General features: G+C 46.5%; 1 protein-coding gene across 3 annotated transcripts in view; it reads right to left on the bottom strand.

Annotated features, from left to right (window-relative positions):
- The window catches only part of H6PD (hexose-6-phosphate dehydrogenase/glucose 1-dehydrogenase), a 116,052-nt gene that overhangs the window by 28,072 nt on the left and 69,915 nt on the right, over window positions 1-18,065 (bottom strand). The gene's annotated exons all lie outside the window — the stretch shown is intronic.

Genomic DNA, 18,065 nt, shown 5'->3' on the forward strand with positions numbered 1-18,065 from the left:
AATTGATTATAATTCATTTTAATGAACATCATCTTCTCCACATTTTCTGGATGTAACCTCGTACGCCGATTGCTGACAAGGTGAGCGGCGGCACTAAACACTCTTTCGGAGTACACACTTGTGGGAGGGCAACTTAGGTAGAATAAAGCCAGTTTGTGCAAGGGCCTCCAAATTGCCTCTTTTTCCTGCCAGTATAAGTACGGACTGTGTGACGTGCCTACTTGGATGCGGTCACTCATATAATCCTCCACCATTCTATCAATGTTGAGAGAATCATATGCAGTGACAGTAGACGACATGTCCGTAATCGTTGTCAGGTCCTTCAGTCCGGACCAGATGTCAGCATCAGCAGTCGCTCCAGACTGCCCTGCATCACCGCCAGCGGGTGGGCTCGGAATTCTGAGCCTTTTCCTCGCACCCCCAGTTGCGGGAGAATGTGAAGGAGGAGATGTTGACAGGTCGCGTTCCGCTTGACTTGACAATTTTGTCACCAGCAGGTCTTTCAACCCCAGCAGACCTGTGTCTGCCGGAAAGAGAGATCCAAGGTAGGCTTTAAATCTAGGATCGAGCACGGTGGCCAAAATGTAGTGCTCTGATTTCAACAGATTGACCACCCGTGAATCCTTGTTAAGCGAATTAAGGGCTGCATCCACAAGTCCCACATGCCTAGCGGAATCGCTCCCTTTTAGCTCCTTCTTCAATGCCTCCAGCTTCTTCTGCAAAAGCCTGATGAGGGGAATGACCTGACTCAGGCTGGCAGTGTCTGAACTGACTTCACGTGTGGCAAGTTCAAAGGGCATCAGAACCTTGCACAACGTTGAAATCATTCTCCACTGCACTTGAGACAGGTGCATTCCATCTCCTATATCGTGCTCAATTGTATAGGCTTGAATGGCCTTTTGCTGCTCCTCCAACCTCTGAAGCATATAGAGGGTTGAATTCCACCTCGTTACCACTTCTTGCTTCAGATGATGGCAGGGCAGGTTCAGTAGTTTTTGGTGGTGCTCCAGTCTTCTGTACGTGGTGCCTGTACGCCGAAAGTGTCCCGCAATTTTTCTGGCCACCGACAGCATCTCTTGCACGCCCCTGTCGTTTTTAAAAAAATTCTGCACCACCAAATTCAAGGTATGTGCAAAACATGGGACGTGCTGGAATTTGCCCATATTTAATGCACACACAATATTGCTGGCGTTGTCCGATGCCACAAATCCACAGGAGAGTCCAATTGGGGTAAGCCATTCCGCGATGATCTTCCTCAGTTGCCGTAAGAGGTTTTCAGCTGTGTGCGTATTCTGGAAAGCGGTGATACAAAGCGTAGCCTGCCTAGGAAAGAGTTGGCGTTTGCGAGATGCTGCTACTGGTGCCGCCGCTGCTGTTCTTGCGGCGGGAGTCCATACATCTACCCAGTGGGCTGTCACAGTCATATAGTCCTGACCCTGCCCTGCTCCACTTGTCCACATGTCCGTGGTTAAGTGGACATTGGGTACAACTGCATTTTTTAGGAGACTGGTGAGTCTTTTTCTGACGTCCGTGTACATTCTCGGTATCGCCTGCCTAGAGAAGTGGAACCTAGATGGTATTTGGTAACGGGGGCACACTGCCTCAATAAATTGTCTAGTTCCCTGTGAACTAACGGCGGATACCGGACGCACGTCTAACACCAACATAGTTGTCAAGGACTCAGTTATCCGCTTTGCAGTAGGATGACTGCTGTGATATTTCATCTTCCTCGCAAAGGACTGTTGAACAGTCAATTGCTTACTGGAAGTAGTACAAGTGGGCTTACGACTTCCCCTCTGGGATGACCATCGACTCCCAGCGGCAACAACAGCAGCGCCAGCAGCAGTAGGCGTTACACGCAAGGATGCATCGGAGGAATCCCAGGCAGGAGAGGACTCGTCAGACTTGCCAGTGACATGGCCTGCAGGACTATTGGCATTCCTGGGGAAGGAGGAAATTGACACTGAGGGAGTTGGTGGGGTGGTTTGCGTGAGCTTGGTTACAAGAGGAAGGGATTTACTGGTCAGTGGACTGCTTCCGCTGTCACCCAAAGTTTTTGAACTTGTCACTGACTTATTATGAATGCGCTGCAGGTGACGTATAAGGGAGGATGTTCCGAGGTGGTTAACGTCCTTACCCCTACTTATTACAGCTTGACAAAGGGAACACACGGCTTGACACCTGTTGTCCGCATTTCTGGTGAAATACCTCCACACCGAAGAGCTGATTTTTTTGGTATTTTCACCTGGCATGTCAACGGCCATATTCCTCCCACGGACAACAGGTGTCTCCCCGGGTGCCTGACTTAAACAAACCACCTCACCATCAGAATCCTCCTGGTCAATTTCCTCCCCAGCGCCAGCAACACCCATATCCTCCTCATCCTGGTGTACTTCAACACTGACATCTTCAATCTGACTATCAGGAACTGGACTGCGGGTGCTCCTTCCAGCACTTGCAGGGGGCGTGCAAATGGTGGAAGGCGCATGCTCTTCACGTCCAGTGTTGGGAAGGTCAGGCATCGCAACCGACACAATTGGACTCTCCTTGTGGATTTGGGATTTCAAAGAACGCACAGTTCTTTGCGGTGCTTTTGCCAGCTTGAGTCTTTTCAGTTTTCTAGCGAGAGGCTGAGTGCTTCCATCCTCATGTGAAGCTGAACCACTAGCCATGAACATAGGCCAGGGCCTCAGCCGTTCCTTGCCACTCCGTGTGGTAAATGGCATATTGGCAAGTTTACGCTTCTCCTCCGACAATTTTATTTTAGGTTTTGGAGTCCTTTTTTTACTGATATTTGGTGTTTTGGTTTTGACATGCTCTGTACTATGCCATTGGGCATCGGCCTTGGCAGACGACGTTGCTGGCATTTCATCGTCTCGGCCATGACTAGTGGCAGCAGCTTCAGCACGAGGTGGAAGTGGATCTTGATCTTTCCCTAATTTTGGAACCTCAACATTTTTGTTCTCCATATTTTAATAGGCACAACTAAAAGGCACCTCAGGTAAACAATGCAGATGGATGGATTGGATACTAGTATACAATTATGGACGGGCTGCCGAGTGCCGACACAGAGGTAGCCACAGCCGTGAACTACCGCACTGTACTGTGTCTGCTGCTAATATATAGACTGGTTGATAAAGAGATAGTATACTCGTAACTAGTATGTATGTATAAAGAAAGAAAAAAAAACCACGGTTAGGTCACTGGTATATACAATTATGGACGGGCTGCCGAGTGCCGACACAGAGGTAGCCACAGCCGTGAACTACCGCACTGTACTGTGTCTGCTGCTAATATATAGACTGGTTGATAAAGAGATAGTATACTCGTAACTAGTATGTATGTATGTATAAAGAAAGAAAAAAAAACCACGGTTAGGTCACTGGTATATACAATTATGGACGGGCTGCCGAGTGCCGACACAGAGGTAGCCACAGCCGTGAACTACCGCACTGTACTGTGTCTGCTGCTAATATATAGACTGGTTGATAAAGAGATAGTATACTCGTAACTAGTATGTATGTATAAAGAAAGAAAAAAAAACCACGGTTAGGTCACTGGTATATACAATTATGGACGGGCTGCCGAGTGCCGACACAGAGGTAGCCACAGCCGTGAACTACCGCACTGTACTGTGTCTGCTGCTAATATATAGACTGGTTGATAAAGAGATAGTATACTCGTAACTAGTATGTATGTATAAAGAAAGAAAAAAAAACCACGGTTAGGTGGTATATACAATTATGGACGGGCTGCCGAGTGCCGACACAGAGGTAGCCACAGCCGTGAACTACCGCACTGTACTGTGTCTGCTGCTAATATATAGACTGGTTGATAAAGAGATAGTATACTCGTAACTAGTATGTATGTATAAAGAAAGAAAAAAAAACACGGTTAGGTGGTATATACAATTATGGACGGGCTGCCGAGTGCCGACACAGAGGTAGCCACAGCCGTGAACTACCGCACTGTACTGTGTCTGCTGCTAATATATAGACTGGTTGATAAAGAGATAGTATACTCGTAACTAGTATGTATGTATGTATGTATAAAGAAAGAAAAAAAAACCACGGTTAGGTCACTGGTATATACAATTATGGACGGGCTGCCGAGTGCCGACACAGAGGTAGCCACAGCCGTGAACTACCGCACTGTACACTGGTTGATAAAGAGATAGTAGTATACTCGTAACAACTAGTATGACGACGGTATAAAGAATGAAAAAAAAACCACGGTTAGGTGGTATATAATACAATTATGGTTGGACGGACTGCCTGCCGAGTGCCGACACAGAGGTAGCCACAGCCGTGAACTACCGCACTGTACACTGGTTGATAAAGAGATAGTAGTATACTCGTAACAACTAGTATGACGACGGTATAAAGAACGAAAAAAAAACCACGGTTAGGTGATATATATTATAATACAATTATGGATGGACGGACTGCCTGCCGAGTTCCGACACAGAGGTAGCCACAGCCGTGAACTACCGCACTGTACACTGGTTGATAAAGAGATAGTAGTATACTCGTAACAACTAGTATGACTATGACGACGGTATAAAGAAAGAAAAAAAAAACCACGGTTAGGTGGTATATAATACAATTATGGATGGACGGACTGCCTGCCGAGTGCCGACACAGAGGTAGCCACAGCCGTGAACTACCGCACTGTACTGTGTCTGCTGCTAATATAGACTGGTTGATAAAGAGATAGTATACAATACTACTAATATACTGGTGGTCAGGCACTGGTCACCACTAGTCACACTGGCAGTGGCACTCCTGCAGCAAAAGTGTGCACTGTTTAATTTTAATATAATATTATTTATCATGTACTCCTGGCTCCTGCTATAACAACCTGCAGTGCTCCCCAGTCTCCCCCACAATTATAAGCTTTATATACAATACATTGATGTGCAGCACACTGGGCTGAGCAGTGCACACAGACTGAGTCACTGTGTGACTGTGTATCGTTTTTTTCAGGCAGAGAACGGATATATTAAATAAAACAAACAACTGCACTGTCTCTGGTGGTCACTGGTCACTGTGGTCGTCAGTCACTAAACTCTGTCTGCACTCTGCACTCTCTTCTAATCTACAGTATCACAGCAATCTCTCTCTCTCTTCTAAATCTAATCTAAATGGAGAGGACGCCAGCCACGTCCTCTCCCTATCAATCTCAATGCACGTGTGAAAATGGCGGCGACGCGCGGCTCCTTATATAGAATCCGAGTCTCGCGAGAATCCGACAGCGTCATGATGACGTTCGGGCGCGCTCGGGTTAACCGAGCAAGGCGGGAAGATCCGAGTCGCTCGGACCCGTGAAAAAAAAAGTGAAGTTCGTGCGGGTTCGGATTCAAAGAAACCGAACCCGCTCATCTCTAGCAGAAACTAAAGCATCCAGCCCATCTCCAAACAAGGCCTCACCCTTGTACAGGAGAGCCTCCATATTCCTTTTGGAATCTGCGTCAGCATTCCATTGGTGAATCCACAACGCCCTCCGTGCTGAGATTGCCATGGTAACGGTTCTTGATCCCAAGAGACCAATATATTTCATGGCTTCTAGCATATACGCAGCAGCGTCTTTGATATGACCCAACGTTAGGAGTATCTCGTCTCTATCTATTGTGTCAATTTCTGATGACAAGTTTTCTGACCACTTTTCAATAGCACTACTCACCCACGCACAGGCAATGGTAGGCCTGATAAGTGTCTCATTTGCTACATAAATAGATTTCAACATAGTCTCTAACTTGCGGTCTGCCGGCTCTTTTAGTGAAGCCGTCCCAGGCGCAGGGAGAATCACCTTTTTTTATTAACCGTGACAGGGCACTGTCTAAAACGGGGGGTGACTCCCACCTTTTCCTGTCCTCTGCAGGGAAAGGGTAAGCTACCTGAATTCTTTTAGGAATCTGAAATTTCTTTTCAGGGTTTGCCCAGACTCCTTTAAAGAGACTGTTCAGCTCATGAGATGGAGGAAAAGTTACATTAATTTTCTTTTCTTTATAAAAGTAAGCCTTCTCCTGTGGTAAAGGAGGGGGCTCCGTAACTTCTAAGACCTCCTTTATAGCCAAAATCATGTATTGAATGTTTTTCGCTAATTTTGGATCTATTCCCCTGGAATCATTAGTGTCGACGTAGGAATCAGAGTCCATGTCGGTATCAGTTTGTACTATTTGTGCAAATGACCTTTTATGTGACCCAGAGGTGTCCCCTGTGGATGAAAGAGCAGAACTATTAAAAATCACATCTTCCACGGATTTTCTCCAGGTTTCTGCATGAGACTCAGACTTATCCAATCTTTTACTGATATGATTCACACTATCACGTAATTCTTTCACCCATTCAGGCTCATGGTGTGCCGGCAGCGCCACCACATTACAACTCTGTGTCCCTAAAATGCTCCCTGCCTCAGACATGTCACACACGTGCACAAACACACCACAGACACCCCGGGGCTTATATGGGACAGACCCACAGTAAAATCTGTCAGGACGACACAGAAAGGGACTTGCCAGTTCACAACTCAGCGCCAATGACTAAAATCCCTGTGTCATGTAAAACGTCCACAGAGACCTTTAGCGCTTTATAATGCCAAATAGTATAATGGAGCACCAATTTACACTCTGCCCCCCCCCCCTTTTTTTCACCCTGATACTTGATTCAGAAGTGGAGGAGAACCAACGTTTCTTCCCCTGCAGCTTGCTTGGAGAAAACTGCGCTGAGCAGTGTGCTGGCTGACTGAGGAGGAAGCCCCACCCCCTGTAATGGCGCATTTCCCCTCAGAAATGATCACAAATTTTTTTATACTCGCGGGGGTATGCCACCTTTTGCCAGTTTAACAGTAGGTTTCATGTTGCCCAGGGTGCCCCCCCCCCCCCCTGCGCCCTGCTGTGCGCTGTGTTATGGAGAGTAAGTTCGCGCAGCGTTCCCGACGCTGCGCAGTACCTTGAGCCGTCACAATGACCGGAGGTCCCTCTTGCAGATCTCCGGTAATATTACTCACCAGTCTTCTGACTTCTGGCACTGTTAGGGGGGTGACGGCGTGCTGTGGGAGTGAGCGCATAGCCGCAGCTAGTGTTCAGCACCCAGGAGCTAATGGTGTCCTGTCAGCAAGAAGCAGAGCCATGAAACTATTCAGGAAGTTGGTTCCTACTTCTTCCCCCTAAGTCCCACGAAGCAGGGAGACTGTTGCCAGCAGCCTCCCTGAAAATAAAAAACCTAACAAAGTCTTTTAGTGAAACTCAGTAGAGCTCCACTAGAGTGAATCCAGTCTGCCTGGGCACATTTTCTAAACTGAGGTCTGGAGGAGGGGCATAGAGGGAGGAGCCAGTTCACACTCTGAAAAAGTCTTAAAGTGCCCATGGCTCCTGCGGAACCGTCTATACCCCATGGTACTGAAGTGGACCCCAGCATCCTCTAGGACGTATGAGAAATATACGTTATGGTAAGAACTTACCGTTGATAACGTGATTTCTCTTATGTCCACAGGATAACACTGGGATACTGTCGAGCGACAGAGAAAATGGCACCAACACGGTCACGAGCTTTCTGGCCTCCCAGGATGCATTGGGGCCTCCACTATATAGTCCCGCCCACTGACTCAGTCAGATCAGTTCTTTCCACAGCGATTTTAGGCAGGAACATCAGGCAGAGACCTGTTTAGGCGATAAGAACACACATGCACACCCCTCCATACAAGAAGGAAGAGGTTTTAGTGATTGTCTAGATCCTCAAATCAGATGCGTCAGGGTGGGATCCCTGTGGATACCTGTGGACATAAGAGAAATCACGTTATCAACGGTAAGTTCTTACCATAACGTATATTTCTCTGGCTGGGTCCACAGGATTATCCACAGGATAACATTAGGATTCCCAAAGCCATTTTAGTGGTGGGGACGCTCCTGATTGCACAGGAGGACCTTTCGCCCGAAGTCTGCGTCATGAGAGGCAAAAGTATCCAAGGCATAATGTCTGATGACTGTGTTTATGGAAGACCATGTGGCTGCCCTGTCAGGTTCTGTTTAGTTTGTGTCCCCGGAGGGGGCGCTAGTGGGTCAGTGGAGGTAGGATGGAAGAAGTGAGGAGGCCGGATTGGATTCCTGCGCATGTGCGCAATGTTGTTTATTAAACAATAGGCTTTAAACAATATGGCAGCAGGAATACTTGATAACAACAAAAACAAATGCAATTGTAAATATGCAGCGTGGAAGCTGAGAGTCTATGGCAAAGTCTGTATGGTAAGTTCAATCGATCAGGGGATCGATGTGTCGGTATGGGAACCGATAGTTGTTGGACCGTGGAGCCAGCAGAGATGTTGGTGGGAATAGCAAACCTGGTAGCAATTGCAGGAGACAAGTGTTAAAGTTCTCAGTGCAGTTTGAATAACACTGGCAGCTTGCAGGCTGATGAACAGGTGTAGATGACGAGATGCACCTGGAGGAGAGTCTCTACTGCAGATGGCTGGAGCACACTGTAGCTGGTAAAGGTGTGAAGCTAAAACTCAAGTGCAAGAGTTGCTGGTGCTTGTGGTTCCACGGTAGTACAGGAACAAACTGGAAGGCAAAGCAGGTAAACGGAGGAACTGGAGAACGGAGCCAGAGACACAGGTCATAGGAGTGACACGAAGTCCAGGACCAGGACTGACTCACCCTGCTGCTCCTGATATACCCCCCGGTCTGCAGGCATTGGCTGGAAGGGAAACGAGGAGGTGCGGCCAAGCTCCGGATTGGCTGATGCGGCAGTCTGAGGAAAGCTGTCACGGCGGCGCCCATGCCGCGGCCCGGCGGGAACGCGGCGCGCATGCACGCCCGCTGACAACAGGAGCGCTCCCAGGCCCAGGATGGCATCCGGCGACAGGGAAACCAGCGACAGCGAGACGCAGGGACCCCGGACGGAGTCCGCACCGACGGACAGACGCAGCTGCGGCAAGTCGATTCCTGACATGCCCTACATATCTGTTCTGCTGAAGCACCCTGTTGTGCTGCCCAAAAAGGTCCTACCTTACGTGTAGAGTGTGCAGAGACATTAGCCGGAACAGGGAGATCTGCATGAGAATAAGCTTCTGATATTACCATTCGGAGCCATCTCGCCAGCGTCTGTTTACTAGCAGGCCATCCTCTTCTATGGAATCCGTAGAGGATGAAGAGAGAATCTGTTTTCCTGATGGCACTAGTACGATCTATGTAGATTCTTAAAGCTCGGACCACGTCCAGCGACGCTTCTCCCGCAGATAGTCCCGATACCTGAAAAGCTGGGACTACAATCTCTTCATTCAGGTGAAACTTTGATACCACCTTTGGAAGATAGCTAGATCTCGTTCTGAGAACTGCTCTGTCTGGAAAAAAACTTAGGAAAGGAGACTTACATGATAATGCTCCTAAATCTGACACTCTTCTGGCTGATGCCATTGCCAGTAATAAAAGAACTTTAACCGTTAACCACTTAAGATCTGCTCTCTCAAGTGGTTCAAACAAAGGACCCTGGAGAAATTTAAGAACTACATTCAAATCCCAGGGAGCTGCAGGAGGAACAAATGGAGGTTGAATATGTACTACTCCTTGAAAAAATGTACGTACATCCTGTAAATCAGCAATCTTCTGCTGAAACCATACAGTTAACGCTGAAACTTGGACCCTCAAGGAAGCAACTTTCAACCCTTTATCCAATCCTGTGTCAAAGTCGGAAAAATATCATGCTACACGTTGCCATATATTCACCTCATGCGCTTGCCCGCTGCACGTGCACATTCTCTCCCGTGCGTGCGGATACTCGCAGCTGCGTGATGGCGCCTCCTCGGCCATGCGCTCGAGCGCGTGGTATGTGCATTTACGGTAGAGTTTGTGTGCGTCTAGCGGGCGACTCAATCGTTAAATAATAAAACCAAATAGTATGTTTTATAGATAATGTTCCCCTTAATAATGACTGTAAGTTTGTTTAATGTAACTGGTCGCTGGACAGAGAAATTCCTCTTTGCATGATACGAAGGGTCAGACAGGGTTTGAGCAGTGGTGTTTGGTACCTAACTAAAGAACATTTTATTAGAAACAATCCGGTGCTGGTTAGGTAAAGATTAATCGCTCCTGCGTATAGTTATGTCTATTAGTAGTTTCTGGACATTTACTATATTTGCGATTCATTATCCATGCGGCGGGAATTCTGAGATTCCCTCCCACCTGAGCAGTTTGATATAGTCACAGCCCACCTGTTCAAACTAACCTATGACCTTTTGTTATGATGCGAGGAGACATTCCTGTGTCCAATGAACAATGAGATTGTAGGTCCCTTTGTAGTATACTGTACGCAGTGTATATAAGGACAGCCAGCCTGGCCAGCTCAGTCTTCTCTCCACAAACGGTTTTCATCTTGACTAACTCGGAGCTGGTACCAGGACTGCGCAGCGATCATTCCCCAGTGTGTGTAAGTTATTCTCTGTGACCATTCTAAATCTCTGTATTTTGCCATACTCTCTCTCGCTGTTATTGTATAAGATTGTGACGCTATTGTATATTTATGTGTAGTTATTCTGCTTAGATATTGATGTTAGCCTGTAGTGTATGAACTGTTAACTGTTTTTTTAACTTTTACATAGCTAGATATTGTTAGTAAAGGCGTTGGAACCTTGGCAAGGTATTGTGCGTTTATTACATTGCTGAGAGTATTCAGAGCGTCTCAATCGCTCAAGAGGCTTTCATACAATAGAGGTTAATTAGCATTGCATTGGGCTCACATTACAAAACCAAGGTTTACAGTATAGGCTCAGCCTTTCATTGAGTTGCATACAAGGTTTACTGAGTGTCATCCCGTGAGCGTCTGCGCCGCTCGTGTTCCCCTCGTGGTCACGAGCGTACGCTACGCTAGTAGCGTAGCATTACGGTAGTCGGCCGCCTATAGCGTGCTCGTCACCAAGCGTTAAGCTGTGAGCGAGCGTGTCGCATGTGCGTCTCGACCACGGATAAGCGTCTGCTACGCTAAGTGCGTACCCTTACGGTACCCCATACGCCAATTGCGTACTGAGTCTCTTACCCATTTTATAGTGAATGTTATAAGATAAATAGTTAGCTTTATCAATTGGCGGCTCGTCCGTCCTCCACATATCCGCACTAGCGAACACAGACTTTATCTGTCAGCAAGGGCAGGAAGGCAGTATCCCTTCGTATCAGGATACAGTAGTGCTGGCTAGATAAGCGTCTGTTTCGCTACGCTGTAGGAGTGCTGGTGGAATCCGGAACCGGAAGGTAAGAACAGTACGCTATTGTCTTTTAAAACTGTTTATTTCTGTTTTGCGTACGCACGCACACACCTGTATTTCTTTTTCCATTTGTGTATTTTCACACCTCACTTTCCTGTTTGCCATTTCACAATTGATAACGTGCTGAGAAAGATTTGTTGCTATTGGTAGTTAAAAGTAATATTAATACGTTAAGGAGTAAATTGTAAAACACACGCACGGCTTGCCTAAGATACAAGGAAGTTCTGTGTGGTGTTCAGTAAATGATTACAATTAAAGATCATCTACATTGATATAAACGTGTTAATTATATTTCTGTGGATATACCTGGCTTGCGTACATGTGTCTCTAACAAAGGGCGGGACTAGCGTACGCGACGCAAGGGCCGACGCACGGAGCGTATATTACGCAACGGAGCGTCTGGGTACGCCCACGTGATACAAATCACACAATAGTATTGTTTTAGTTAGGCGATAAGGAGGCAACGCGATAATAGCGCAAATCAATCTCAGTGTCCAAAATTTTAAGCGAATAGAGCCTTCTCTAGTTGCAACTCCTCGGGATTAGCCTGCGATACTGAATGAAAGGGATTTCTGCGCAGAAACGAAAGTAAAGAGTATATGAGGTGAAAGAGTGTGTATATATAAGTTTCTAAATTTTGGGGTTGAACCACAGGAAATCATCGAGTTCTCGTGAGGTACATACGTGTAAGTGACGGCACGGTGACTTGGGAGGCATCTTTTGTTAAACATTTAAAATAAGAGCATTAGAGTATAGCAGACCAGGAGGTCTACTGTAGCACAGACCAGGAGGTCTAGGTACAGCAGACTAGGAAGTCCGCTATAGATAAAGAGATAAAGAAGCACAACACCAGGAAGGGTTGGTGCGGTACCCATATAGGCCATTAAGCTCTGGCTGAAGGAATTCGCAGCCACAATTTTCGATTCCACTGGTCGCTCCGCACATAAGATTAGTTGCTTATGTGCAGAACGATTGTACCGCACGTAATTGTGTGCATTAGTTAGTAACTTGACCCAGTACCATTTGCGTACGCTAGAGGGGTCATAAACGCTATTTGTACATTCTAACGTGATTTGTGTAATTTTTTTTTATTTTAAAGGGAGGTTCGCTGGTCACTCGGGAATTCTCTAACAACCAATAGTTACTGGGAAGGGTTAAGTGCTCTTCGGATCACACCCACATGTTCCAGTAAATAGAGGTTCAGGTCGCAGGGGTCCTAGGTTGCGTACGCCAGCGCTAAGGCAGTGTGTGGGCGTATTGGTCGACGTGGGCGAGTGAGTGGAGGTACTCGGTAAACTTCCGCCGCCGGCCTACCCCGGACATCTTGGTTTTTGTAAGGGTTCGCTGAAGACCCTGATTTGAAGGTCAGAGGTAGTGAAAGCAACACCTGCAAAGATGGGGGCCAGTTGTTCAGGTAGGGGGCGATCAACCTCGGTTCGGGTTGACTTAGTAAACCGACCAATCGGGTCGGCTAGGTATGTCATGTGTGAGAAAGACGGTTCACACACAGAGGTTTTGTGCGATGAATGGGAAAGATTGACTGTGCATGATGGGGAAAAGTTCCCACGGGTAGGCAGTTTTAGTCCCGAGGTGTTACAAAATCTAAGGAGAAGGATATGTCTCATTAAATCTGCAAAGAGACTGATCAAACATTATGATTATTTACAGTTATGGCAACAGGAAGGTGAAATACAAAGAGGATTGGCTCAAGCGGCTGGATCTAACCCTATCAGGAAACTGATAGCCACCGCTCCCCCACCACCATACATAACGGGAGAGAAGGTGGTTACAGAGAATGGCACACTGGTGAATGATAAACATGCACTTAGTAACTGTATAAATGTTAAGAATAATGTAACCAAGATTGTTGATGCTAATATTAACCCGTGCAAGCTGTACCCTGTTTTAAACTTTCCCCAGGATTGTGACCAAGAGGATGAGCCAACAACAATATCGGCACTCTCTCTAGCAGCCACCATAGCAGAAACAACAGTGGGCACGTCCCAACCAGTAAGAGCAGTATCAAAGGCCCCTAGTGGAGGGACAGGTGAGGTCGTATCAACTGGTAAGTACGGCACTATACACTATGCTGAAACCATTATACCACATGTTGTAGAATCTACTCAGAATGATGTTATTGAACTTAATCCCGTTAGGGTAATTGCAGTGCCAAATGGGAAAACTGACACTTCAGGACTCACTCCTGTCAGACACATCGCCATGCACTGCCCCTTTTCCCGAATGGAATTAAGATCAATGGTGTCTGAATTCCCTGATCCTAGGAAAGATCTAGTTGCAAGCCAGAAATACATTAGAGAGCTAGGAAATACTGTGGAGCCCAATAACAAAGACTGGCAGATATTGCAGAGGGCATGTTTACCCTCCAATGTCGACTCAGCGAGATTTATAGCTGACTGTAAATTAGATGAAGAGGTACCCCTTACGGACGTGTACAACCAAGATAATGTAAAGAGAATAAATTTACAGTTAAAAGAGTATTTTCCAGCTGTTGCCAAATGGAACAAAATTTTCTCCATCAAACAAAAAGAGGGAGAAACAGCTGCTGATTATTTTCATCGGGCACTACAGGAAATGGCTAAGTATACAGGCATAGAAGACATTAAGACAAATGTGAATCATAGAGAAGTAGCAGTATCTGTGTTAATGGATGGTTTAAAGGAAGTATTGAGGACGAGGGTACAGACCACCCAACCATGTTGGCGAGGTCTGTCGGTGGCTACTTTGAGAGAGGCCGCTATTGATCATGATCGGAATATCACCAGACACAGGGAGTCACAAAGTGATAAGTTAATGGCCGTAAGTATACAGGCCCTGACCACAAGGCCACCTCAGTATAAGTCTCCGACCCCTGTGGGTAAGTCAAATGTGGTAACTTGTTATTACTGTCATAAAGAGGGACATTTTGCACGAGACTGTAGATCGAAAAATGCACAAAAATCATATCAACCCCCTAGACAACGACATGACACACGAAATTGGGATCAAGGACCGCAGAGACGGAGTTATGAGCCACACGCAGGGGAAACAAAAAGGTATCCCCCAAAAAGAGACTGGCAAGTCACTGATAGTTCCCATTTACCCCCTTCACAGGTAATAGCTGCCAGCGCACCATAGGGGTGGGGTCACACCTGTAATCTGCAGCCAGTAAAATTAATTGCGAACCTTGGAAGAGAACCCGAGGTCACAATTGATGTAGCTGGTACATCTCTAAATTTCCTTGTAGATACGGGGGCGGCCAAGTCAGTGATAAATTCGACCGTGGGCATGAGAACCACTGGTAAAACAATTACAGCACTACCCTTTAAGCAAACCTGCAGAGATTACAATAGGGCCTTTGCATACCAAGCATTCTTTTCTGCTGGCTGCATCGGCTCCGACTAATCTCCTAGGGAGAGATTTACTGTGCAAAATGGGATGCGTCATATACTGTACTCCTGAAGGTGTGTTCTTGGACATACCCGAAAGCCACGCTCAGGAAGCGCAGGCTATGCTAGACTCCCCAACAAGATTAATGTTACACACTGTTGTTGTAAATAGGTGTCCGTCCAAGGTAGAGGAAATGATTTCCCAGATACCGGAATCACTTTGGACCAAGGATGGACAAGACACTGGATTGATGGTAAACGTAGCCCCAGTAGTTGTACAAGTAAAAGATAGTAGGATAGCTCCAAAAATCCCACAATACCCTCTGAAGCCAGAGGTGGAGTTAGGAGTTTACCCTGTAATAGAGCGCTTGCTACAACAGGGCATTCTGGTAAGAACGTCCAGCACTGCCAATAGTCCCATCTTCCCTGTTAAAAAGAGTGGGGGGAGGGGTTACAGATTAGTGCAGGATCAACAAAATAGTTGAGAGTCAATTCCCTGTAGTGCCAAATCCAGCTGTCATCCTTATGCAAATCCCTCCCACTGCCAAATTTTTCACTGTGATTGACCTCTGCTCCGCTTTCTTCTCGGTACCTCTGCACCCTGACAGTCAATACTTATTCGCATTTACATACAGAGGAGTTCAGTACACTTGGACTCGATTACCACAAGGTTTCATAGACAGTCCAAGTATTTTCTCACAGGCCCTGCATGATTGTTTAGTCTTTCCAACCAGAGAGTGGATCAATATTGATACAGTATGTGGATGATTTACTGCTGTGTTCAGATTCACTGGAAGCGTCCCTGAGATATACGAAACAACTCCTGTTTCATCTTTCAGACACAGGACACAAGGTTTCCAAGGACAAGTTACAATTATGCCAAACCCGTGTGAAGTATTTGGGACACTGTCTAACACAAGGACTGAGACACCTTACCGCTGATAGAATTCAAGCAATTCGTGACATGACCCTGCCACAAACCCAGCAACAGATTAGAACATTTTTAGGAATGTGTGGGTATTGCCGTAACTGGATCCCAGGTTTCTCCATACTAGCCTTACCTTTGCAGGAGATGGTCTCCTCAAACAAACCTGATCGGATTTCGCACACAGACGAGTCTGAGATGGCATTTGAGAGACTTAAACAGTGCCTAACGCAGGCACCGGCATTAGGTATGCCTGACTATGGGAAACCCTTTGAGCTGTACGGAACAGAGAGTGCTGGGTGCGCAGCAGGTGTCTTAACCCAGTAGCATGGTGATGCCAGCAGGCCGGTAGCCTACTATAGCGCTCAGCTAGACACGGTAGCGCGATCCCTCCCCACATGCTTGCGAAGCGTTGCAGCAATAGCATTGCTAGTCACAAAAAGCGAAGATGTAGTGCTAGGAAACAACCTCACAATTCATACACCACATGCATTGTCAGCCTTACTGAATTCGGCCCAAACCAGACACGTCTCATCAGCGCGGTTTACAAGATGGGAATTGGCATTGATGGCCCCCGTAAACATCACCATAAGGAGATGCAGCGCATTAAATCCTGCAACGTATCTCCCAGGTGTGCCTGGACAGGCACAAAGGGTGGAGGATGAGAGTGATGGTGAAGGAGGATTTAATACAGGGGATGACACGCATGATTGTATGGAATATTTGACCCAAAATTTCACGGCAAGGCCTGACATCAGTGACAACCCACTGGAAGATGTAGATTTTACTTTCTACACTGACGGTAGTTGTCACAGACAGACGGACTCGGGAGACTTGTGTACTGGATACGCAGTCGTAGATGACCAAGGTACCATAGAAGCAGAACCGCTAGGCCCACCACACTCAGCACAAGTTGCTGAACTGGTTGCCCTAACCAGAGCATGTGAATTGGCAAAGGGCAAATCAGCCAATATTTACACAGATTCTAGGTACGCCTTCGGAGTAGTCCATGATTTCGGGGCCCTATGGCGCCTCAGAAATTTCATGACGGCAGCTGGCACACCCGTAGCGCATGCAGCCCACATCAAAAGACTTCTAACAGCGATACAGGAACCCGACAGAGTGGCTGTTATCAAGTGTAGAGCTCATACATATAGCCAAGACCCGGTATCACTTGGTAACAGCCGAGCAGACGAAGCTGCTAAATCAGCAGCTAGTAACCCCATACAAACAGACAGTACACAACTGATGGTATTTAATACTGTAAACACACAGAAATTGTGTGAAATGCAAAATTTGTGTTCCCCACAGTAAAAGGCAGTTTGGAGGTCAAAAGGATATGGCCAGGAGTCCTCAGGACTCTGGACAGATGGACAGGGTAAGCCAGTGGCACCCAGAGCATACCTTCCAAGTCTAGCGGAAGCGGTACATGGGCTGACTCATCTAGGCAAAGAAGGAATGTGTAAGTTGGTAAGAGCTTATTGGTGCGCCCCAGGATTTTCTTCCCATGCGGGTAAAAGAGCGATGACATGTCTCACCTGCTTGAGGAAGAATATCGGAAAGGCAATACCGACAGAGCCATCTCATATCCCTCCAACAGATGGCCCTTTTCAGGTAATACAAATTGATTTCATACAATTGCCACCTTGTAGAAATTTAAAATATGTATTGGTCTGTATTGATGTGTTCTCAAATTGGGTTGAAGCATTTCCCGCTGCCACAAATACCGCTGTATTTACTGCAAAGAAAATTGTGCAGGAATTTGTGTGTAGGTATGGTATCCCTAGAATCATTGAAAGGTGACAGGGGTACCCATTTTACAGGTGAAGTCTTTCAAACAATGTGTAAGTTGATGGGAATTAATAGTAAGCTGCACACTCCGTACCGCCCCCAGGCGAGTGCGAAGGTGGAAAGAGTAAACAGCACTATTAAAAATAAATTGAGCAAGGTAATGACTGAAACAGGACTGTTATGGCCTGAAGCTTTGCCAATTGTATTATACAGCATCAGAACAACTCCCAGGTCCCCTCTTAATCTGTCTCCTTTTGAAATTCTGTTTGGTCGACAACCCCATGTTATGATTAACCCCCAGGATGATTTGAAATGTAACAATGAAGTAACCGTAAAGTACTTGGTTAAGATGAGTAAGCAATTGAGGAATCAGAATGATAATCTAAAGTTGGTGGTTCCTGATCTGCCAGACAGTAATTGTCATGACATTGAACCTGGGGATTATGTAATGATACGGAATTTTCTACGCTCAGGTTGCCTTATTGACAGATGGGAAGGACCATATCAAGTCTTATTGACCAGCACAACAGCGTTGAAGGTTGCCGAGAGGGAGACTTGGGTCCATTCGTCTCATTGTAAAAAGGTTGCTGATCCAGAGAAGTCCCGTGATAAAGAACAGACGGTAGAGGTTGTATCACTAGAGTGTCTGTTCCGGGAGGATTGAGACGACACCTGAGCGCTGAGAATAATAAGACCGGAAGCTTGTCGAG

This window comes from Pseudophryne corroboree, chromosome 10, assembly GCF_028390025.1.
Source record: "Pseudophryne corroboree isolate aPseCor3 chromosome 10, aPseCor3.hap2, whole genome shotgun sequence".
NCBI classification, from domain to species: Eukaryota; Metazoa; Chordata; class Amphibia; order Anura; family Myobatrachidae; genus Pseudophryne; species Pseudophryne corroboree.